This window comes from Vigna unguiculata, chromosome 3 (genome assembly GCF_004118075.2).
Source record: "Vigna unguiculata cultivar IT97K-499-35 chromosome 3, ASM411807v1, whole genome shotgun sequence".
NCBI lineage: Eukaryota > Viridiplantae > Streptophyta > Magnoliopsida > Fabales > Fabaceae > Vigna > Vigna unguiculata.
The window spans coordinates 6099219-6110128 of record NC_040281.1 but is presented as its reverse complement, the minus strand read 5'-3'; positions in this window follow the sequence as shown (position 1 = coordinate 6110128).

Genomic DNA, 10910 nt, shown 5'->3' with positions numbered 1-10910 from the left:
GCTTTTAGCTTAAGAATTTTAAATATTACTTTAAAATATTTTTTAATTTTAAAATTACTTTTTATTAATTATCCTTGGATTTCATATATTACTTACATATTTCTTCCATCGGAAAAAAATTGATTTTTTTAGACATTATTTTTGAGGTGAATTTAAATTTTCACCAAGAAAATAAGTTAATTAAACAATTCCAAAAAACATATACATCATTCCTTTTCTAGTTTTTAGTTGAGAAAAAAAAAAAGGAAAAAAGGAAGATTGAGATTCCAATACATAATTCCAAAATTCAGTTACACCATTTGCTCCATATAGCTTTAAGATGGATTTCATTACATTTTTTTTTTTATAAAAATATCTAGAGGAAGAAAAGATATTCATAAAATATCTATTCAATAAGGACCATGGTTTGAATTGATATTTTAAAGAAAAGGTTGGTTGTTGAATTTGTGAATGTACAGATCCGTGATTCATTTTATTTATCTTGGTTAAATCATAATTATCGAAGATCATGATGGTGATGTGTGAGTTGTTTAATGTATTAAATGATAAAATAAAGTAAAATTAAAAAAAAAACAATGAAATTTTAAGTCAATGTAAGAGGATCATATATTACTTTTATGTGATAATACTGAGATGTTGAATCTCTAATATTCTGTGTGACATTTTCCTTCTACATCTATCTAAGCTGGCCATGAATTTTTTTTAATAAACAGTTTTTTTTTTTTTTAAAAGCATACCATTTGAGTTTTAAAAACAAATAAGCATATCAATTCATCCCAATGTTTCGATCAATCTCAATAAAAGTTGAAAAAAAAAAGATTTTCACGCAAAATTAAAATTTGATTCTATTTGAAAGTTTATATAAAAAAACATCTTTATATTTTTGAAATGTGTGGAATACTCCTCCATTTTGGATAATGTTAAGTTTTTTATGAATTGCAAAGTTGATTAATTAAAGTTTATATCTATTTTGTGGAATACTCCTCCATCGGTGCTGTTAACTATAAATTGATGGTGGAATCAGTCAGGAAGAATGCAAAGTTGAAGCTCAAATTAGAGGCAGAAAGGAAAGAGGAGAAAATGAAATTTATTTTTATTGTATATTGGACGTTTAAAATTATATTTTGTATAATTTTTGTGCTAAAAAAATTGTAATTGATGGTTTAGTTTGTAATGTTTCCATTTGAAGTGTTTTTAGTTGATGAATGATGTATTTAATGGTGTCCATGTTAGAATTTAGAACTTTGTATCTCTCTTTATTTTGTTGTTTGTTTTCTGAATCAGATTTGAGTCCTATGTGAATATTGAATTAACTTTATGATTTCTCTGAGGAAATATGAAGTCGGTCACTTGCAACAAATTATGCTAAATAGATATATAAACTTTAATTAATTGCAAGCTACCGCATAGACAAATTCCTAATTCCACTTAAATCTTTATGAAAGATAAGAAAAATCATGGAAATGATATTCTTAGTTCCTATATCTATATATTGAGAAATCATATAACATTATAAAATAATAGTCATGAATGGAGAATGTATGATGCAAATCATAATTAAATTAAGTCCAAAGTCATATTATCATATTACTGATTAATCTAATTAGAATATTAACGTGTAACTTTGATGAATATATTAAGAGTTATCAATACATAAAAAATGACAAAATTTACTATATTGTTTAGCGTATAAATTAATCAATCTTTGTTGTTTTCTTGGGATATTATACTATATCTTCAAATAAGACACATTTTACTTGTGTAGATATTATACGTTTATTATGGTGGTTTTTGTAATAGTTAACTTCTTTTAGATTGAATTTTTAAATTAATAGAATAAGTATAAATCCATTTTCCATCATTATCAATATGTTATCAAGTATAAAAAATAGAAATATAATACAATTCGTTATTATCTTAGAAGAGAAACGATAAAAAAAGTATGTCCGATATAGAAAATGATAAAAAGTTATAATAACTATCTTTAAGACAAAAAAATAAATAAAATATAAGAGGCTAGAAATTAATGTTTTAAAGCATCACAACCTATATATGAAAACAATTCATTAAATTGTTTAATACAAATATAGTAATAATAATTATAAATTGGTGATATAAAATACATAAATCACGCCTTCTAGAAATTGGTTATGATGAATTGGGTAACGGTGTTAAATTTGAAACCTCGAAACACTAAAGACGACAAAAAGGTGCGTACATGGGAGCATCCATCACGAGAAACATAACAGTTTAGGAAAGGACGCGAAAGAAAAAACTTGAAAAAGAAAAAAATAATTGTTGAATGAATTAAAATGTATTATTGGGTGATGAGAAAAGAAAAGTGTTATTATAAAATAAAAAAGAAAGGAAAAGTGTATATAGTCGTGGCAGTCGAATGGAGTGGCCAAGTGTAAGTGATGTGGGGCCCAGGCTTGAAAGGAAGATGCTAGAATTGACGAGAAAAGAGTGAGGGTGACGTGACTCTTGAGTGGGATCAGCAACGTACTAACGTAACATGTTTTCTGGAGTGGTCTGTTCCACGCTCCGATTGAGATGGCGTGTGAACACGCTTCAAAATTGTTGGTGGGAGTTGCAGGATCTGACAAGTGTCCTACGGACACGTGGTTCAAAGTTAATATGAGGGAGAGTGGGACTGAGCGAAAGGAACATGAAGGTGACAGCTTTGGAAAAATGGTAGGTGGGACCCTCCACTTTCTGCCACCTTTAAACTGTTTCTTGTTTTCTTTCGTCTCTCTCTCTTTCGGAGAAACATCCTTTCCTTCACCCTTTCCATGTGGGACCACTTTTACTCTTTCTCCACACACTCCAAACTAAATGGATTGTAATACTTTTTTTTTAAAAGTAAAATATTATTATAAATAATTTTATTTTATTTATAATTAAAATAAATTAAGTTTTAGTAATTCTCACTTTAGTGTTAAATAAATACTTCAAGTTATGTAAGAGAGACGAGGCAAAATTTTTTTTCTTCATAATGAATGGATATAGCTTATTATCTTATGACTTCTACAAAGTACAACTTCTTTGTACGTGGGACTTTCATGCATTTGATCCCTTCTCTTAAACGATAATTTTAAATAGCTCGATTCTATCATAAAAATGGAAAATACACTTTTTTTTTAACCTAATATTAATGCAATACTGTTTATAGCAATTGCATACTGCTTAAACCTAAAGCTAGTACACTAAACATTTCTTTACCCTAGTTTTCGTATGGAGTCAATGTAATGATTTTCATATTGTTAATAATTCAAATTGTTATACTATTATAATATTATTCAATATAATATGTGAATGTCATTGAAGACATTTTATGTGGGCGCATTGTAGATGTAAATTTTTTTTCTATAGCGTTCAATTATTGTTTGCAAGTCTTCACCAAAAAAAGCATTATTTGTAAGATATACATTATTAGTGAAAAAAGCTTTTGGGCTATGAACAATAATTATTATTGTATAATTCAGCATAGTTATTATAAAAATCAATAATGAATGAATGGTCATTTATAATTGAATTAAAATAATTTTACAATGCTTGTATGTACTAAGAAAGGAAGGCGTTGTCATGTCCATATCTGTGTTTTTTCTATTCTCTGAATTTGGACTTGCTGCTTTTGTAGGTATGCAGTTTTTTTAACATCGAAACATCTAAACATATATATATATTTATCCTATAAGAGAAACTAAAAACAATTATACATATGTTTACTCTTAGTAACCTAACTCTCGTGAACCTAAAATTTATGTTTAACCATGCACATAGTGCATTTATAATAGGTCTTCACACGGTGACAAATAAAAAATGATAAGTTATTTGAATTTAATATATTACATATAAATCTATATGAACAAAAGAATATTTATGAATGAATATTTATTCACGCTTTAAAGAGGATATGTATTAAGTGTAATGTTTAAATAATTTAAGCATCTAAATTTTATGATTTAGGATTTAAGGGATGCAAAACGACATTCTAGATATACAATAAATTCTCCTTCGGTTTCTCATTATCTAATATTTTATATAAGAACCCTCGCTGAAAGCATGACATGATTCTATACAAGTTCCACTGCTTAATACACAAATTTAATGAATGGTTCGATTATCATTCTAAATTTGAGAAATCAAATTTCATATATTTCATCGCAATGTATTTGACGGTAAATTTTGCTCATAATTTACAATTCTTATTATTGACGAATTTTTTTGTTGATAAATCTATCAGTAAAACGAGCATTAAATTTTTCACAAAATTGATTATATTTTTTATATATTAAGGGAAGACAACTGAAAAGAAGAAGAAAATAAAAGAAAGAGTAGGAGAAAAGAGAAAGAGAGTCACAATTGGTAGTGATGACCGAGGCATGATGGTGGTGACGTCAAAGTTGGAGAAAAGAGGTGGATAAAGAAGAAGAGAAAAAAGGACAAGAAGGAGAGAAAGGAGAAGGAGTCGGATGTGATGACCATAGTGGAGAGGGAGGTAGGTGAGAAGGAGAGGAGGAGGAAGAAGAAGAAAAAAAAAATGAGAAAGAAGAAGAGAAGGAGGAATAAGAAGATTATATCACTTCATCTAAAGACAAAAATTATCGACAATCAAAATACATCGATAATTATTGACGAATATTTACCGACATATGTTTAGTGACGAATTTGCGATCATCATGTGAAGATGGTATTAGTCATGCATATCTAATGATGAATGATGTCAATACATATGCGTATGATTGATGATGATGAGATACATGCATGTTTATATAATGTACATTGCGATGTATATTGTATATAATATTTGTATGAAATGAGATCATAAAGATTGTATCATTAAGTATAAGAATCCATAAAGAAAAGAATATTTTTTTACCTTATTGGTGAGTTAAACTGTGTAAATTAACAAATCAAGTAGTGAAAAGTTTATAGAAGTTTTTCGACTACTATTATGATAATAATGTTTGTGAAATAATTACCTAATTTTCATAGAATTAAGTTTACAAACTATAATTTAAAATGACTTATGTGTTTGTCTTTAGTAAGCTATGCTAATTACGAATCTTCTGACATGTGTCAAGTTGATAAATAATAATATTATTAATATGTAGTTCAATATATAATTATATTGGATAAAAAATATTCAGTTATCATTTATTATATACTTTAGTATAATGTGAATGATATATATAATTATTAGATAAAAACACTCCATGATTACTTTCAAATGATTATTTAAGTCATATGAATTGTTGTAATCATACATGCAGATGGTGATAGGAGAAATTTGACAAAATTAAGACGAATGTTTTATGGTTATAGGTTTAAATTTATAGTTTTAAAAACTTAAATTTCTAATATTTTATATATTATTTATAAAAGACAGTGATATATATATATATATATATATATATATATATATATATATATATATATATATATATATTGAATAATGACATATAATATTATTAGTTGGTTTTTTTTAGCAATGCCAAGTTATTCACTTTAACTTTTTCGTTAAAATATCACTCCAAAAGTTGTTTTTGTAATTAATGACAATTTTATTGACAAAAATAAATTTATTGGGGAAACCAAAATTATTGACATATTTTATCAACATATATTTAAAATTTAAATTATTGACAAAAATATTTATCAGGTCAATAAATATTATTGATAACTTTTTTCGTCTATAACATATTCGAGGATAAATTTCATCAATAAATTTTATCAGTAATTTATAATTCTTATTAGCGACAAATCTTTTAATCGCTAAATTTATCAGTAAGATGAGTGACAAATTTTACGCCAAGTTTGATGATTTTTTTCATAACTTAAGTAGAGATGGGTGAGAAGAAGAAGAGAATGATGATGATGAGAAAGAGAAAAAAGATAAGCCATAGCCGATCACAAAGGTGGAGGGGCAAACATGGTGGTGGTCAAAGTTGGAGGAGGGGTGGAGAATGAGGAGTGGGAAAAGTAGTTGACGATGAGAACATGACATCGACGATGGAGGGGAAGAAGGGTGAAGGAGGAGAGGATGAGAGGAGAAGAGGAGGAGGAAGAAGATGAAGAAGAGGGAAAAAAAAAGGAAAAGAACAAGATAAGGAAGAAGATCAAATTGCAACATTTAACGATTAATATTTGTCAACAAATTTGTAGTTATTGATAATATCGATGACCATTTTACTGTGAATTTTTTGTCGTCGGTAATCTATCAATAAACTTGAATTACGTACGAATTTTTGTTATTATCAACCGATTATATCCTTCGATAACTAATGATTTTCTTGTAATGTGTTTTACTTAGAAAATTTAGATCTAACATAAATATCCACGATAAATTGTTGTTTACTAATTTCTAATGAAAAATATTGTTTAGTTTGTTTAACTATTTCTTCCATACAAATATCTTTTTTACAGAAAAAATAGTAAATATAAATATATTTGTACTTAATATTTGAAATGAAATTTCATTAATTTAATTTTTTAGAACTTTTACAATTCTAAGACTGAGATTATATATTTTTATATTTAATTTATTTTGTTTACGAAAAAAAATAATACTTTCTTAAATTAATTCACATGCCATATTCATACATATTTATATATCTGGAATACTTAATTTTCAAGTTATAAATAGCATAAATAAAGTTTATTCTTTGGTATGTGCGTATTCATATTAGTATCAATAAATATCAGTTGTTTGTGTATGTATGTATTTATCTCAATAAGGTAGAATGCATCAAAGTAACATGAGAGATTAAAATAAATTATTTACTTGAAAAGTAATGTGAATATTTAATTTTAAGTTCAAAATAATTAGTTGTTATATTAATTGTTATTTGGCTAAGTTAGATATCATGTTATAAACTAAAAAAAATTAATATTTAAAATAGTATTTATTATAAATAAAAATTTATAATTGGTTTGTAAATTAATAATCTAAATTGGTCTCAAATATTAACTATAAAGATTTTAATAATTTATTATTATTGATTCTAAATTAGTCTAAATTGATCTTTAACTTTAAGAATTTAATGCATTAAGATATGAACATAATCTCATTCATACTTAATAGATATGTTTATTTTCATTCTTTTTCTTTTTGTTAATACAATATATTGCGAATTTAATTTTAATGGAAACAAAATGTTAACATATGTAAGTTAGATAGACTTATTTTATATTATAACAATATTTAATATATATCAAGGGTGGAGGAGGTATTACCTCCTTTTTATATATTGTTTCCTTCAATGGTTATATAAAACCACCATAAAAAATACGGTGGATGAACATAGAAGTTTATTCAAACTATCAATAGGTAGATCCACTTAAACACTTTGATATTTACACAAGTGTTGAAGATTAAACATTCTTAAAGTTATTTAGATGTAGATAAGTATGAGATTTCTATTTGAGCATAAGAATCATAAGACATAATGAGAAATGTTGTGGTATTCATTAATCTAATTATGACATCTTATATGAAGTTGTCAAATGCATAAAACACATATATCAAACTTAAGATTAAAGATTCAGAAGTTGCAACCTTCTTCATCTAATTCATTTAATGTCTTGTTCATTTATTTGAGATCATAAATGTACAAGACATAAGATAAATTTATAATATATAATTGGGTGTAATTTTTACTTTACAAACATGTTTTGTAAGGTTGAATTATGAATTAGACTTAAAATTAATTTATTAACATGGTATCAAAGTCAAGTTAGAGTATATCATAGAAAATTTGTTATTTGTTGGGTTTATTATTTCACCAGCCATCGAGTCGTTGTCGAACCTTTTATTAATGTCTAGTCTCATACTTAAAATATATATGTCTCTGTATAAGAAGCATTAGATACCTCACGTCACTATATATATATATATATATATATATATATATATATAAATTACAAATCTTATCTTATAAACTGATTTTATAAGATTAAGTTACATTTAAAGTTTACTTCTTAACATTATTTAATAAAAACATTGAAGATAATTTTTTTCTACTATTAAAAAAATAAGGCTCTTTATAAAATGATTCTTATATAGTAAGAAAAGTCATGTTTATTTGATGAAAAAAATAGTTGATTTATAGTTAAATTTTTTTGTACATTAAGTATTTTATTTAGTCTAACCCGTTATAAACGTCATGTGGGTGTGTGTGATTTAATGTAGTTTAAAGTTGAGTTACTAAGACAGAAAAATCAAACTAAAGATCGGATAAAAATCTAAAAACAAATAGAAACATTGTTTTCAATTCTTATAATGACCATTCAATTTACTACTTAATCTAATTGTTTTAAATTGCATTATTCAATCTGTCCCATTCAATTATTTTATCATGAATATTAACATAAATTCCCCTCATTGACTTTAAACATAAAATCTTGAATCCCACCTTTGACAATGCCTTCACCTGTTTTAAATAAATAAAAAAATGTTGAAAGCTTGGTGGGCTGGATCCATCCCATTGCAAGTCCATTCTCTTGAGGGTCAAGGAATGAGTTGGATACCCTAACCCTAAAAATAATATATTAAATCATCTAATCCCACATGTCAATTTTGATTTTGTACTTATATTACTACCATTGCAACATTTATCACTATTGTCCTTTTTTCACCATTGTTACACTTTGAATGTGGACCATTTAACCACTACAATTTGAAACCAATGTCACTTTATAGCACACCTTCCCCGTGATTCACACCCACAAACTAATGCATATAATTTACATTACTTAAATTAAAAAATTAAGGATAATAGAATATGAAAAATGGACTTTTGGAAGTTAAAAAATTAGTTTAAATTAAAAAAAATTAAACCAACAAACATTCTTACAACTTTTTTTTTTCCTTTTTGTGTATACTTTGGCCAAGTTTCCTTTTAACGTCCAACAATTCAATATCGGAGTGTTTGGTAGAAGATTCTTTTTTAAGTTTTTAAGGAATTTTAGGTTGCCAATATCAAAGTGTTATGTTTGTACAAATATGTTAAAACCCATTTACATGAATTGCTTTCTAATTATGTTATGGATATAGATGAATTCAAAATTTAAAAAGTAATTCAAAGGTTCATATCAAATGAATCTAAATAATCACAAGTTTGTCTAGATTGAATAAAATTAATTTAGTTATATAAATTTGTTTAAAAAAAAAATAGAATAACAATGTAAAGTGATTCTCTTAACTAGATCATAATATTTACGGAAAAAGTTAAGCATTTAAATATGTATAAACCCATAAGTAATTTATAAAGTAACGAAAGATCCGTTCCATAAGTTTTTTTTTTTAATACTTTATCTACACTTTAAATACAATTACATATTTTTTGTTTATTACTTCATTAATATCATATGTCAGTACACATTTTAATCTTATTTTGTATTGTACTTTAATGCCCATAAAAAAAAGCCTCTGTTTTAATATTTGTTATTATATATATTTTAGTTACTTGTACGTAGTAATTTAAATAATTTATCTTTAAGTTTTTTTATTTAACTTTTTATATTTGTATTAATTATTTTATCAATTTCTTTTTAAAATTGAGGAATTTAGTCCATAGACTCGTAGTTGTATGAAACAAATAAAATATAACATAAAAATTCTCTCTCTCTCAGGGATGGCAATGGGCACGGTTTCGCTATCCCATACTCATTCCTGAAAAAAAAATTCATCATCATCCACATACTCAAACCCAACGAAACTTTTGACCCATCCCCATCTCCACCGGATAACGGGTATAATCTCGTACCCATACCCATACCCATTTTCTTACTACTTCAATATTAATTTTAATTAATTTTTATAAAATAATAAATTTTTTATGATAAAGGAAACATAATATTATCAAATATTCAATATTAGAATGATGATTGTTTCTTCCATATCAAATACTTTAAAATAAATTATAATTGTTTACATTTTATATAATAATACCAAATAAAATTTCATGAGAACTAAAACAATTATTAAATTTGCAAATATTAATGAAACATAATTGATAAAATTTAAAAATATTTTTAAAAAAATATAAAAGAAAAACAAATATTCAAATTAAAATATATTTTAAATGTTTGTTTACTTCAATTTTTTAAATTCTAATAAATCTTTTTTATACACTAATAAAAGTTATAATACATCATTTGATCAAAATGATACAAAGTACATAATTGATATTTTAAATGTTTGTTTACTTCAATATTTTTAATTCTAATAAATATCTTTTTTATACACTAATAAAATTTATAATACATCATTTGATCAAAATGATACAAAGAACAAATAATAATCATAATAAAAATTTAAAATAAATTATAATTGTTTACATTTTAGATTATAATACCAAATAAAGTTTCATGAGAACCAACACATTTATTAAATTTACAAACATCAATGAGACCTAGTTGATAATATTTAAAAATATTTTTTAAAAAGTATAAGCGAAAAACAAATATTCAAATCAAAATATATTTTAAATGTTTGTTTACTTCAATATTTTAAATTCTAATGAATATCTTTTTTATATACTAATAAAAGTTATAATACATCATTTGATCAAAATGATACAAAGAACAAATAATAATCATAATAAAAGTTTAAAATAAATTATAATTATTTACATTTTAGATTATAATACCAAATAAAGTTTCATGAGAACCAACACATTTATTAAATTTGCAAACATTAATGAAACCTAGTTGATGAAATTTAAAAATACTTTAAAAAAAATATAAAAGGAAACAAATATTCAAATTAAAATATATTTTAAATGTTTGTTTACTTCAATATTTTAAATTCTAATGAATCTCTTTTTTATACACTAATAAAAGTTATAATACATTACTTAATCAAAATGATACAAAGAACAAATAATAATCATAATAATAAAATT